The following is a 14,924-nucleotide window of genomic DNA, read 5'->3' on the forward strand; positions in this document are numbered from 1 at the left end:
TCACTTATACTCTTAGAGTGCTTCCTGAGTCAGTACATAGCTTTCCTCCTCATTTAAAAAATACATAATATTTATGCAGCCAAACTTATTGATGGATATTTAGATTATTTGCAATTTTCCAACACTGTGTTAAACAATGCTGCAAAAAGCATCCTTGTGCATAAATGAGAGAACAGTTTTGTAGAATAGAATACCACTACAATATGGTTTCTGAAGAAATAATTTCTCATGTAATAAAATTCTCAATTCATTCTAAAAATGCTTCCTTCCCATAAAGATTTTCAGCAAACAATACAAGATGCCTCCCTCCTTCCTTCCAAACCATTTCTATAACTACCTAAACTGAAACACTAAATGATGGATCATGGGTTTTAGTTTTAAAAGCAATGTCTTCGTCTTCTTTTGCTTCTCTTTTTCAGAGGAAAAACATCTAGAAATATCCCCTGATTAATTCCAAATCACAAGGCCAGCATATGCAGGGAAGACACAATAAGAGGAAGTCAAAGTCACAGGAATAAGCTGTTTCCCTTTTTTATTTGTTTTAGTTTCAGGCTGAATAGAGGCAACAAAATACCTCACTGCTGTAATGTTTTCTGAAGTCTCCAACTGCTGGAGCACTGCATGTTCTCATGTTGTAAGCTGAACTGCCCCCTTTGTTCCTCAAAGATACACACCCCTCCAACCAACAGCACCCAGGAAGATATCAGTGAAACAAGAAATGGGCTTATTCATCTGGCACCTTCCCTCTTGAACCCCTAAAAGCTACCTTTGAAAATGTGCATGGCGGATGACATGTGACAAGAAGTTGGACATCAGATAGCTGATACCACACAACCATTTTTAAGAGCTAGCTGTTACCCATGGGGTTCAGTGTAAAGATGCTTAATCACTTACGAATGCAGTCTTTCTTTCGTAAACACCCAGTGTAAGAACCACCCATATGTACATACAGCCGCACCTGCTTCTTTCGGCTCTTTTCTGCTAGCGTACCCCACATGTGAACCTGCTACTTTCCTGTCACTAATCTCACGCTCTTCCCAGGGCAGACCATTCTCAAGAGCACCAAGCCAAGGGGAAGGAAGCAAGAGGCTTTGTGAGATGTATTTCTGGCTTCATCAGTGCAACTTCAGACAGGTTTTTTTTTTCCCTATGCAAACGGTTCTGTAGCTTATTTGTTCATTTACATCTGGGAGAATATTCTATATTATACATAAAGATTTATTCTCATTCTCTTTAACACAATCATTCCATAATTTACTTGACCAGATCCACACCAAAAGATACTAAGGTTGCTCCCAGCATTGTGTTTCTGTGAATAATGTGCAACAAATAGCCTTACACATAAACTTTACTGCATAGGCCTAGGAACACAGGGAGCATACATTTCTAGAAGTAGGATTACTTCTAAATATATCCATTTTTTAAAATTTAATAGTGCCAGAGGTCAATGTTGTAGCACAGTGGGTTATGCCACTGCCTATGACGCCTCCATCCCATGAGTGCTGCTTTGAGTCCCAGCTGCTCCACATCTGACCCAGCTCCCTGCTAATGTGCCTGGGAAAGCAGTGCAAGATGGCCCAAGTGCTTGGGCCCTTGCTATGCTTATGGGAGATGGGGATGCAGTTCCCGGCTCTCAGCTTCACTGGCCCAGGCCACAGCAGTTGTGGCCATTTGAGGAGTGAAATAGTGGATGGAAGATCAATCTCTCTCCCTCTCTCTCTCACTCTAGCTCTTGCTCTGCCTTAAAAAAATTTTTTTTCTTATAGTACTAAAGACTTCTTAATGAGTTGAAGACAACAATGTATGAAAATGCCAGTTTCTCTTCACCTTTATGGTATAATTCTATAGAGAAATATGTATTTTATGGTCAGATCCTACAGTTCATTTAATTGAGCACAGTTTATCTGAAAAACACTAGTACTTGGAATTACAAAAAAGCTTTAGTACCGGGCCGGCGCCGCGGCTCACTAGGCTAATCCTATGCCTAGCGGCGCCGGCACACCGGGTTCTAGTCCCGGTCGGGGCGCCGGATTCTGTCCCGGTTGCCCCTCTTCCAGTCCAGCTCTCTGCTGTGGTCAGGGAGTGCAGTGGAGGATGGCCCAAGTGCCTGGGCCCTGCACCCCATGGGAGACCAGGAAAAGCACCTGGCTCCTGGCTCCTGGCTTCGGATCAGTGCGGTGTGCCGGCCATTGGAGGGTGAACCAACGGCAAAGGAAGACCTTTCTCTCTGTCTCTCTCTCACTGTCCACTCTGCCTGTCAAAAAAAAAAAACAAACAAACAAAAAAACAAACAAACAAAAAAAAACTCTAGTACCGCATACTAGAATGCATAACATGAGTGTTTTTTTGTTTTGTTTTGTTTTAATTCAAGGTTTTCCTCTCTTTAAAAAAACTTATTAGAGACAGAGAGACCTCCCATCTGCTACACAAGCCAGGGCTGAGCCTGGGGTCGAGCCTGGGGGCACAGCCAGGAGCAGGGGACTCAATTCAGGTTTCCCAGTTCCTTGAGTCATCATCGCCGCCTTCCCAGGGTGAGCATTAGCAGGAAGCTGGAATCAGGAACTGGAGCCAGAACTCAAACCCAGGCACTCTGAAGTGGGATACGTGCGTCTTTAACTGCTAGGCTAAACGCCTGCCCTTGAAGTGAGTGTTATTAGATTTGCTTTAGCAGAGTGTAGAGACAATTCAGTGAGAAGATATCAATGTGGAAACATGCCAAATACTGCAAAGAGCTATATGCACAATGCTAGCTCTTTAGGAATAGACTCTGGGAAGAGCCTATGACTCTTATAGTTTAGCAAAATTCTTTGTTTCAGGAACAGTGTTGTGGTACAACAGGTTAAGCTGCCACCTTGCACAGCTGCCATCCCATGTAGGCATGCATTCGAGTCCTGGCTGCTTCACTTCTGATCCAGCTCCTTGCTAATGCGCCTAGGAAAGCAGTGGAAAACAGCCCAAGTCCTTGGGCCCCTGTCACCCATATGGGAGGCCCAGAATTCTGGCTTTGGATCAGCTCAGCTCTGGCTATTGTGACCTTTTGGGCAGTGAACTAGCAGATGGAAGACCTGTCTCTCTCTCTCCCTCTCTTTCTGTAGTTCTTTCTTTCTTTCATTTCAAAGATTTATTCATTTATTTGAAAGACAGAGTTATAGAGAGAGACAGAGAGAGAGAGAGAGAGAGAGACAGAGACAGAGAGACAGAGAGATCAATCGATCTTCCATCTGCTGGTTCACTACCCACCTGGTAGACCTGGATGGTGTTCTAGGTTTCTAACTTCAGCCTGTCCCAGCTCTAGCCATTATGGCCATTTGGGAAGTGAATCACCAGATGGAAGATCTCTCTGTCTCTCTGTCTCTATCTCTGAACCTCTGTCCTTCAAGTAAATAAAACAAATCTTTTAAAAAAAAGATTACTGCTATTTAAAAATAAGTGTTTCAGAGATCAAAGTAATTTACATACAAAACAGGAGTTCTGAAAATTAAAATGCATATGATTCAACAGAGTCAACCATGATTAGCACTCAAACTACAAATTTCAATGTATCTGCTTGAATGTGACATCTATATATAGATATGTTATTTTTATAATTGAGATTAAATGATATATTTAATTGTATGCCACTACCATGTCATTAAAAGTTCTTTTTATGCATTATATTTTTAAAATAGCTACATAATATTCTACCGTGCAGTCATTAAGTAAGGACTGTCTGAGGGTAATCAGAAGTGACTTAAAGGATTTTTGGGGATGATTTCCACATAAACTCTTGTCAACTACATCAACTCTCCTAAACATAAGTGTGCTCTGAGATTAGTAATTCAATTAAACAAATCAACACTGCACTTTCTCCCCAAGAGCACGACAGAGAAACGACACCGTGTCTACCTATCCTGCAACAAGTGACTCTGGAGCAGCAGCTGAATAAAGGGGACGTCACCCAGACACCCAATCCCCTTAAGATCAATTTTCTGGTGCTGTGATTGATGGTGAGAAAAATAATGCTTTCTGGGAAGTAATACAGGAAATAATATAGGAATAGTACATTTTGATGTCTGTTTCCCGACTGAGTGACATGATATACTAAAAATCAATTTTAAATGGCTTAACATGAAAATTAATGTTTAAGTTTGTTTCAAATAGATCACTTCTATTACTCTTAAGAAAGAGGTAATAAAAATTCTACCAGAAGGTGAAAAAATGTACATACTCTTTGCATTTATTTTTTGGGAAACTTATCATAAGAAGCCAATAAATTATTAATAAAAAACAAAAGATAAAGTTGTTTTAAAGGAGAGTAGTTCCCAAAAGTAGCAGAAGTTTTTCTTTTTTTTTTTTTTTAATGTTCACAATTTGTATTTAATGAAAGGGAGAGAGTGGTAAAGGGGGGAAAGGGAAGACAAGAGGAGAGAAGGGAGGGGAGGGGAGGAGAGGGGAGGGGAGAGGAGGGGAGAGGGAAGGGGAGGGGAGGAGAGGAGAAGGGGGGGGAGAGGAGAGGAGAGGGGAGATACAGATACATTGAAGCAGATACATTGACATTTGTAGTTTGAGTGCTAATCATGGTTGACTCTGTTGAATCACATGCATTTTAATTTTCAGAACTTCTGTTTTGTATGTAAATTACTTTGATCTCTGATCTCTGATCTGCTGTTTCCTGTTGCACATTAGCAGGAAGCCAGTCAGAAAGGAGATGGGACTCCACTGCAGTCACTTCAACTTGAAGGGGAGTTTTCCAGGTGGGAACGAATCTGTTGGACCACAACGCCGGCCCGAAATCTCTACAGTTGCTAAATTACTAGTAAGTTTTACCACTGAAAAATAACTACTAAACTCAGCAAAACTTAAAAATTAAATGTTAGAATTTTAGTTCCCATGAACAAAGCTGTAAAAGCTACTCGACTGCACATCACTCTACTTGATCTCAGAAGTCGTAAGAAAAGGGGTGAAGCTCTCTTTCAGACGGTATTCCAGACATTCAGCAAAGATATAAAATCATTTATGTTCTCAATGGATACAAAAAAATCATATGGAAAAATCCAACCTCCATTCTTGATCATTCTTAGCAACCTAGGAACAGAAGGAAACTTCCTCAACCTGATAAAGGGCATTTCATAAACCTACAGCTAACGCCATACTTAATGACGAAAAACTGAATGTTTTCCCCTTAAGATCAGGAATAGGGCAAAGATATCCTCATCACTTCTATCTGACATTGTCCTGGAGGTTCTAGTCAATGTACTAAGACTGGAAAAGAAAAAAAAAGTATCTGGATTAGAAAGCAAAATGGTACTTATTTGCAGACATGATTGTAGAAAATCCAAGATAATTTATTAAAAAGCTATTAGAACTAATAAGTGATTTTAACAAGGTTACAGGGTACAAGATCAATACACAAAAATTACTTAAGGGGTGAGTGGTTAGCCTAGCAGTTAAGATACCCACATCCTACAACACAGTGCTTGGGTTCAGTTCCTAGTGCTGGCTCCTGACTATACCTTCTTGGCAAGGCAAATGTGAAAGACAGTTATGATGGCTCCAATAATAGGGTTCCTGCCGCCAATATGTTTCTGGGTTGTGTTCCTCATCCCTGGCTTCAGCTCTGTCTAGCCCTGGCCACTGTGGGCATTTGGGGAGTTAAAGAGTAGATGGGAGCTCTCTTTGCCTCTCAAAAAATTTTTTTAAAATAAATTAAAATAAAAAAAAAAAACAGTATCATGTGTAGTATTAAAATCACTTGGGGCTGGCTCACTTGGCTAATCCTCTGCCTGTGGTGCCAGCATCCCATATAGGCACTGGGTTCTAGTCCTGGTTGCTCCTCTTTCAGTCCAGCTCTCTACTGTGGCCCGGGAAGGCAGTGGAGGATGGCCCAAGTGCTTGGGCGCCTGCACCCATGTTGGAGACCAAGAGGAGGCACCTGGCTCCTGGCTTCGGATTGGCATAGCTCCGCTGTGGTGGCCATTTGGGGGGTGAACCAACGGAAGGAAGACCTTTCTCTGTCTCTCTCTCTCACTGTCTAACTCTGTCAAATAAAAAAAAAATTTTTTTAAAGTATCACTTAGGGACAATTCTGACAGATATGCAAGACTTATGCACTGAAAACTACAACGTACTGCTGACAGAAATTAAAGACATAAATGCTGAGTTATACTGCGCTCATGGAAAAGAAACACTGATGTCATTCTCCTCAAATTGATTTATATATTCAATGCAATTCCAACCAAAATCCAAACAGGATTTTTGGAGAAATCAACAAGCTGATTCTAAAATTCAAGGGCAGCGTAAAGGATCATGAATAAACAAAATGACTTTCAAAAAGAAGGCAAGTTGGAGGACTAACACTACCTAATTCTAAGATTTACAAGGGGCTGACACTGTGGCATAGCGGGTAAGGCAGTCACCTCCAATGCCGGCGTCCCATGTGAATGCTGGTACGAGTACTGGCTGCTCCACTTCCAATCCAGCTCCCTGCTAATGGTCTGGGAAAAGCAGAGGAAGACGGCCCAAGTGTTTGGGCCCATGCCACCCAAGTGGGAGACCCGGAAGAAGCTCCTGGCTCCTGGCTTTGACCTGGTCCAGCTCCAGCTGTTGTGTCCATCTGGGGAGATGGAAGATCTCTCTCTCTCTCTCTCTCTCTGTGTGTCTCTCCTTCTGTCCTTGTAACTGACTTTCAAATAAATAAATACATTGTTAGAGTTACTTCAGGACACAATAATCAAGGTGGACAAAGAGATCAACAGAAGCAGAGTTCAGAAATATAGGAGTAAATGACTATGACAAGGCACAAGGACATGCAACTTTTCAACAAATAAAACAGATATCCACATATGCACACACATATAAAAAATTCTGATCCTTATGTTATATCATAGTCCTATGTATAAAACTTAAAACTAAAACTTATAGAAAAAACAAACAGATAAAAACAGGAGAAAGCTTAATCCATAAAAAAAATTTGATAAACTGGACTTCATTAAGATGAACAACTTTTGCTTTTTCAAAGATATAATCAAGAGAATGAAGATACAGAATCTTTTTTTCCTTAAAAGTAAAAAAAAATATTTATTTGAAAGGCATAGAGAGACAGAAACAGACAGCCAGATCTCCCATTACTGGTTCACTCCTCAATTGCTTTCAAGGACTGGGGAGGGAGCTGGACAAAGCCAGGAGCCAAGGACTCAAGCTGAGTCTTCCACATGGTTGGCAAGGACTCAGGTTCCTGAGCCATCACCTGCTGCCTCCAAAGTGCACAGCAGCAGGAAGCTGTCATCAGGAACAGAGCCAAGACTGAGACCCAGGCACTCTGATACGGGATGTGGGCATCCTAGGGAGTGTCTTAACCACTACTCCAACTGCCTGCACAGCACCCCCCACCTCCTGTATAAAAGATGCATTTTCTTTTTTCCTGATCTAAATTATGGCTAGATTTTGATTTGTTTAAAATTTATTTATTTTTTAGGCTGACAAACATTTTATATATTTATAGTATACAACAAATGATGTCTTAAAGTATGTATATGTCATGGAATGGCCAAATCTAATTAATATATGCATTATCTTACATATTAGTTTTTTTTGGTAGAAACACTTAAAATCTACTCTGAATGATTTTCAAGTATACAATACATTGACTGGATGGTTAATATAACAGTTAAGTATCTTAACTGTAAAAAAGATAGTTGATAGAATGAAATAAGACACACCAAGTTGGTAGAAAATATTTGTAAGGCATTTATCTGACAAATTTGCATCCAGATATATAAGGAACTTTTAGAACTCAATAATGAGAAAACAAAGAATTCAGTTTAAAAAAAAAAACTAGCAAAAGACTCCAACAGATATGTCACCAAAGAAAAAATACAGATGGCAAATACATGAAATACTACTCAACATAATTAGTCAATGGGGGAATGCAATGAAATGCAATGAAAACAATGAAACATTGCACAACTATTAGAATGACAAAAATGAAAAAGACTGGCCACACCAAGTGTTGGTGAGGATGTTGTGGAATGTTAAATGGTACAAGCACTTTGGCAAACACTTGGGTAGTTTCTTAAAAAATTTCTTAAAAGCATACCTACCATAGTACTTCCATTTCCAGGTTATTTATCCCAAAGTAATAAAAGCCTATGTCTATGTAAAACTTTATTTATGAATGCTCATGGCAGCTTTATTGGTAATATACCAAAACTAGAACAAATGCAAATATTCATCAACAGATGAGCTATTCAATAATAAAAAGAAATGAACTATCAACACACACAACAAGCATGAATTTCAATTATGCCGAATGAAAGAAACCAGGCAAAAATAAATTAATTAAATAAAAAGAATATATTCTGTATAATTTTCTCTTACACAAAATTTGATAAAATTAAGTCAGTCTCTAGTGACACAGAATAGGCCAGTGGTCTGGAGGCAAGTGCATAGGAGTGCAAAAAGCAGAAGTGGCTACAAAGGTGCACAAGGAAAATTCTGGAAGCAATGTCTATGTTTGCCATTTTAACTGTGGTAATGGTTTCATGGAAGAATACGTATATCAAAACTGACCAATTTGTAGAAATCAAATATATGCAGTTTACTGTATGTTAGTCATACTTCATAAAGCTGCTTTTAAAAATCAAAAATTTAACAATACACCAAGGGCCGGCGCCGCGGCTCACTAGGCTAATCCTCCGCCTAGCGGCGCCGGCACACCGGGTTCTAGCCCCGGTCGGGGCGCCGGATTCTGTCCCGGTTGCCCCTCTTCCAGGCCAGCTCTCTGCTGTGGCCAGGGAGTGCAGTGGAGGATGGCCCAGGTGCTTGGGCCCTGCACCCCATGGGAGACCAGGAAAAGCACCTGGCTCCTGGCTCCTGCCATCGGATCAGCGCGCCGGCCGCGGCGGCCATTGGAGGGTGAACCAACGGCAAAAGGAAGACCTTTCTCTCTGTCTCTCTCTCTCACTGTCCACTCTGCCTGTCAAAAAAAAAAAAAAAAAAAACAACAAAACAATATGCCAAACCAAACAATAGAGGGATAAACAATGAAATCAACAGAAAAAAACGGTTTATACCTGTATTGCCTATTCTCATTGCAAAGAGAGGAGACTATAACGTAACGTCTGTTCCTCCACATCCCAGAGCACATACTTAACCCTTGCCAGCTGTCTCAAAATACATGCTTTTGGTTGTGGGGGTGGGGCTATATCAATTCAAAACCATCATTCCCTGAAGAAAAACAAGCTAAAGCATAAATATCATTAATAATGACAGATTTTACTAAAAAGTAAGAACCCTCACTTATGAAAGACGGTATGCTTGTTTTATTAGTAGTTCTTGCTTTATGAATAAGTATACCTTTGTTCCTAAAAGAATGGACTTTGAAACTTACGTTATAATAATAATAGCTAACAGTAAGTGAGCAGTGCGTGCCTCTATTAGATTTGCTATCTCATTTAGCTCTAATAATAACCATACCATTTTATAGATAAAGCTTACGTGGTAAAATAATTTGTCTAAAATCACACAACAATTAAGTGGCAGAGCTCACAATCTTATAATTGAATGTTCTTGTAGATAGTTTTGTAGAATACCTAGCAATTATCTTTATGGTTCTTTCCTGAACACCTACCATTGCATATCTGGACTTTAAAGAGCAGGAATAAAAAATATCAACCACTTCATCTATAAAAAACACATTCGGGGTTAGCATTGTGGCGTAGCAGGTTAAACAACCCGATTGCTTAAAAAACTCACAATAGTTAAACCTATGGAGTGACATATTACATTGTCTCATACTCCAAATATATTTCTTTTTTTTAAAAGATTTATTTTATTTATTTGAAAGAAAGAGTTACAAGAGAGGTAGAGACAGAGAGAGAGGTCTTCCATCCGCTGGTTCACTCCCTAGATGGCCGCAATGTGGGAGCTGCGCCGATCAAAAGCCAGGAGCCAGGAGCTTCTGCCAGGTCTCCCATGCAGGTGCAGGGGCCCATGGACTTGGGCCATCTTCTTCTGCTATCCCAGGCCATAGCAGAGAGCTGGATTGGAAGAGGAGCAGCAGGGACTCGAACCAGCGCCCATATGGGATGCCGGCGCTTCAGGCCAGGACGTTAACCCGCTGTGCCACAGCGCCGGCTCCCCAAATATATTTCTAACTTTGTCATGTCTATAGCATTTTTGCCTGTAAATTTTCTTGCTTGGGGAATTTTGCAGTGGCCTTTGGCCAAAAACAAAAGAGTTCTATCCTAGGCTTTAAAAGTTTTACCTATTCTTTTAATTGAGGCATCAGTGGAAAGGATTTCAAGACTTCTTCAGCTAATTTTATATGAAAGTTCTGATTCTTTATCATTTATCACTGTATTAGCAATTTAAGAATGCTTTAAAATAAAATGATTACACCAGTGCCAGCACTGTGGTGCAACAGGGTTAAGCCGCTACTTCCAATGCTATCATCCGGCATCCTATATCAGAGCACCAGTTTGAGTCCCAGCTACTCAAACTACTTCCAATCCAGCTCCCTGCTAAGGTGCCTGGGAAAGCAGTGGATGGCCCAAGTGCTTGCGGTCCCTGCACTCATGTGGGAGACCCAGAAGAAGCTCCTGGCTCCTGGCTTTGGCCTGACTCACTCCTGCCATTGTGGCCATTTGGGGAGTGAACTAGTAGATGGACAATCTCTGTCTGTCTCTCCCTCTGTCATTCTGCCTTCCAAATAAATAAAATAAATCTTAAAAAAACAAAAGATATTAATGAATGTATGGTAGCTTCTATTTTGTCATAGCTTAGTGCTGTTCTGCATTAGATTTAAGATGTGCAGCTGTAATGTACCTAGTGTGAAAGATTCAAAAGAAAACTCTTTCATCTCAATTTCATTAGCAGGCAAATGTGTTTTCCAGAATTTTTCAATGGCTATTGTTTAAGGTTCCCGCACTCTCCTCTGGGCAGACACAGATTGTGCTACGAAGCCATTTCCCAGACTTTCTTGGCTTGCTTGCTGAATGTGTGGTTCTACCCCTTACCTTTGGCTTCCCCTACACTGTTCATGAACAATGTCATTTGCTTTTAGTGCAGAGGGGACTCCCATCATGTTCTCATTCATGAAGTGCTCAAAGGGAAAGACTTGAACAAAGACTGCTTTTCTCTGACATGATACCTTCTAAAACAGAAAATTATGTCATATAAAATTTCACAGGGACCAAAGACAATATAAATGGCCTCTGTAACAAGTAGACTTCAAATACAAGACATGCTGAATATCGCATTGTTTTCTATTGCCTTCCCTGGGTCTCTGCCAAATGTCTTGGCTGCAATGGAGGCAGCTTTGGGGTAGAAAGGGACTCTACAAGGGTAGAGCCACAATCTGGTACTTTGCAGAAATTTTATCAAACTCTTTTACAATCCTAACTTAATAGGTAGGATCCACTTACAAACCATAAGGACTTTACAGTATATCACTAAAGAACTCTAACCTTCCTTGCCTGACCTATTATTGTTCAATGAAAAGAGGCAATGAGCCACATGGTTTTGTTCAGATACAAATTGAAGAATGGATTTTATGTCTAGAAAAAAAATCTATTGTGACAGTGAGGAGGAAAAAAGATACCCTTTTAAAAGTGAAAGCAAGAGAGAAAGGAAAAACCAGTCACAGATATTTAGAACAAAGACCAAAACCTTCTCTATCCACTAAGCATGAATTCAAAACTAATACAAAAAAAAAAAAAAAAAAAAAAAGAGTAAGCTGCCATATTAGTCTAAGAAGTTCAACAGGTGTTTATTGTTAAGCAAAAACTATATAACACAGTAACACCTTGATATATTACAGAACCAAACAAACAAACTTAAAGAATCTGATATGGCAGTTTCTTTTCTCAAAGGCATCAAATAATTTTAACTCCAGCTGCCACCAGTTTCATCTGACAACAGATTATTTGAAGGTGTGTCACTTTTGGTGCCACTATCACTTCACCTAAACTGCACAGAGTTTTAGCCTCAGAATAACTTTATCACCCACAGACTGTATGCAGACTAAATATAACATTTGTGCCAGATTCTGAATGGGATCTTATATCAAAATGCTCCCTTAATTATAGCTCTTTATTTCTCAAGCTGCTCCTTGAACTTGTCAGAAGCTGTAGTAACTAAAATTGGACTCATGCAGAAAAAAATGCATCTCAGGAAAGCCTGTGCAATAGCACTTCTCCTCTGCCAACGTGCACACCAGCAGGCAGCACGTCACAGAGCACGTCAGAACAGGCTCCGCAACAGCCACTCTGAAGTCAGTCTTCTAAAGCAGCCTGCTACAAGGGCATAATCATTTCATTTGTTCCACAAACATCTATTGAGTAACAGTACAGCAGGGCCTATGCTAAGTGCTGAGGGTAGGATGATTAGGTGTTCTAGGTCTGTACAATTCCTAAGGCTGAAAAGCAGAGGTCATATTAGCAAAACTATAAAAGAGAAAATAAGGTCATCCTCTTATTTTTCTATCAGAGGCAGCCATTTAGGCCAGTGCTGTGGCTCACTTGGCTAATCCTCCGCCTGCAGCGCCGGCACCCCGGGTTCTAGTCCTGGTTGGGGCACCGGGCACTAGTTCCGGTTGCTGCTCTTCCAGTCCAGCTCTCTGCTGTGGCCCGGGAGGGCAGTGGAGGATGGCCCAAGTGCTTGGGCCCTGCACCCGCATGGGAGACGAGGAGGAAGCACCTGGCTCCTGGCTTCAGATCCGTGCAGCGCCAGCTGTAGCAGCCATTAGGGAGTAAACCAATGGAAGGAAGACCTTTCTCTTTGTCTCTCACTGTCTATAACTCTCTCTGTCTCTCTCTCACTAACTCTGCCTGTCAAAAAAAAAAAAAAAAAAAAAAAAGAGGCGGCCATTTCCACACCCCACTCCAATTATGAAGGGACTGTGGCAGATGCAGAGTAGGAGAAAGAAGCGAGAATAACAAAAGGCATTAAGGGGTGAGGATTAGGAACAGCTCAATCTATACTCAATTCTTTTTTTTCTTCATTGATCAGATAAAGATGGACTAAGAAAGGGGAGGGTGTCCTGGGTTAAGGCTAAGACTACTGGTGATACTAGTGGAATGGGGTTATGGGAAATTGAATGGAGTTTCATGAACTTACAGGGAAGCGTAAAGTGACAAAAGCAAAGGCCTATGAAAGTGGAAGAAATGAGTCACCAACTGGTGTTTACATTTATACAAGTTGGCAGGAGAGTCATTAAAAAATCAGGCACCGCTGAGGACACAGTAGAGACGTCCATTCAAATAACTGGCAGCCACTGACTGCTCGTTGGATATGGGGTATGTGACATGTGCTGGCAGGAAGTAAATAAAAGGATAAGAAGAAATGAATCCTACACTACTGTAGTATTTGCAATGTCATGAAAGTTATAGAGTGTTACATAAGTATGTTATTAATAATATATTATTATTACAGACAAAGAAGTTATATTCTAGACAGACGGAGTAACCTGACGAACGCCACACAGCTATGCAGGATGGTATGATGGGCAAAGACTGAGCAGAGAACTTGAACATACATGACTAAGCACGTGTCAAGGCCATACACATGTGATCCCCAAGGAAGCCACGAGACAGGCTCTATGCTTCATGTCAGAAGAGAACTGCCTCAGGTACTTTGGAGAATTAAAATCACTGGAGAGTACTTAGTACACATCATATTACTACAAGGGAAAAGAAAAAAAGCAGTAGCTACCTCAAGACATATCTAATTAGATAAAAATGTCAGCCTTTTTCAGTTGGCTTTAAAAGACATAATATGGGGGCCAGTGCTATGGCACTGTGGCATAGCGGGTTAAAGCTCTGGCTTGCAGTGCTGGTATCCCACAGGGGCATCGGTTTGAGTCCCGGTTGCTCCACTTCTCATCCAGCTCTCTGCTATGGCCTGGGAAAGCAGTGGAAGATGGCCCAAGTGTTTGGGTCCCTGCAAGAGACCCGCAAGAAGCTCCAGGCTCCGGGCTTCAGATTGGCTCAGCTCTAGCTGTTGTAGCCATTTGGGAGTGAACCAGCAGATGAAAGACCTCTCTCTCTCTCTTTCAAATAAATAAAAGTTTTTAAAAATCTTAAAAAAAGACATATGTTACTCCAATTATGATAAATTTAATTGTGACCACAATTATCATCTCAGAGTAGTCCAAGAAAAGACCACCCAAATATGAATAAATGAACAGACACAATCCAAATCAGTGTGAAAAGGGAAAAACGAAGAAAAACTGAAGATACAGCTTTCTCATGAACTCAATTGTTGGCGACTTGGGAAATCATTGATTCTTTAAGTTCCCAAGATTGGCAGGGAGCAAACGCTCTTTGTTGCTATAAAACAATCTTGTTCCTATGAACACATATGTCCCTTTTATTCGTGAGGAGCTAGGATAACTTTGAAAAGTGTAGTAAAGCACTTCATAAACCTTCCATTGAATGGACTTTAAGATGTACAGCAGTAAGTTCTCTTATATTAACACTGGATCTCCGTGGTTGCACTTTGCAGGGGCTACTCCTCCCCAGCATGCTCAAGTCGCACCTTCTGCAGTCAGCTCCCCACCCTTTGGGGAATACCATCCTCCTACTCTCACATGGCTACACTTAAGGCCTGTTCTTTCCCTCTCCAAATCTGCTCTCAGGACAGACAGACTGGGAATACTGGTCGAAGTGTAAAGGACTCAGGACACTTGAAAAGATTTATGCGCTCTTGTAGTTTTTCTATAGAGACTTCACAGTTCCCACATACCTTCCCCTTTCTCTTCCACACACACACACAACCTCCCCACCCCGGCATTCTAACAGATACCAAATACTTCAACAAAAGGACGCATTCTTGATCTAGGGTCTGGGGAATCCAGGGATGTTTTCTTGGGGTTCTTCATTGCTCAGACATTATACCCTGCATGTTGGCATGTCAGTGCATATACCTTACAATTTTCAGGAAGTTCT

General features: G+C 40.9%; 2 protein-coding genes across 5 annotated transcripts in view; one reads left to right on the top strand and one right to left on the bottom strand.

Moving 5' to 3' along the window:
• Positions 1-4,785, top strand: part of ST7L (suppression of tumorigenicity 7 like) — a 229,180-nt gene extending 224,395 nt beyond the window's left edge. Inside the window, exons 16-17 of one of the 2 annotated variants that reach the window (XR_007923918.2) lie at positions 3,856-3,986; positions 4,666-4,785. The gene's annotated coding sequence lies outside the window, so the exon portion shown is untranslated. The remainder of the gene's footprint in view (positions 1-3,855; positions 3,987-4,665) is intronic. The other variant, XR_007923919.2, reaches the window with a different exon arrangement.
• CTTNBP2NL (CTTNBP2 N-terminal like) overlaps positions 1-14,924 on the bottom strand; it is a 63,743-nt gene that overhangs the window by 29,812 nt on the left and 19,007 nt on the right. The gene's annotated exons all lie outside the window — the stretch shown is intronic.

The sequence above is a fragment of the Oryctolagus cuniculus genome, chromosome 7 (genome assembly GCF_964237555.1).
Source record: "Oryctolagus cuniculus chromosome 7, mOryCun1.1, whole genome shotgun sequence".
NCBI classification, from domain to species: Eukaryota; Metazoa; Chordata; class Mammalia; order Lagomorpha; family Leporidae; genus Oryctolagus; species Oryctolagus cuniculus.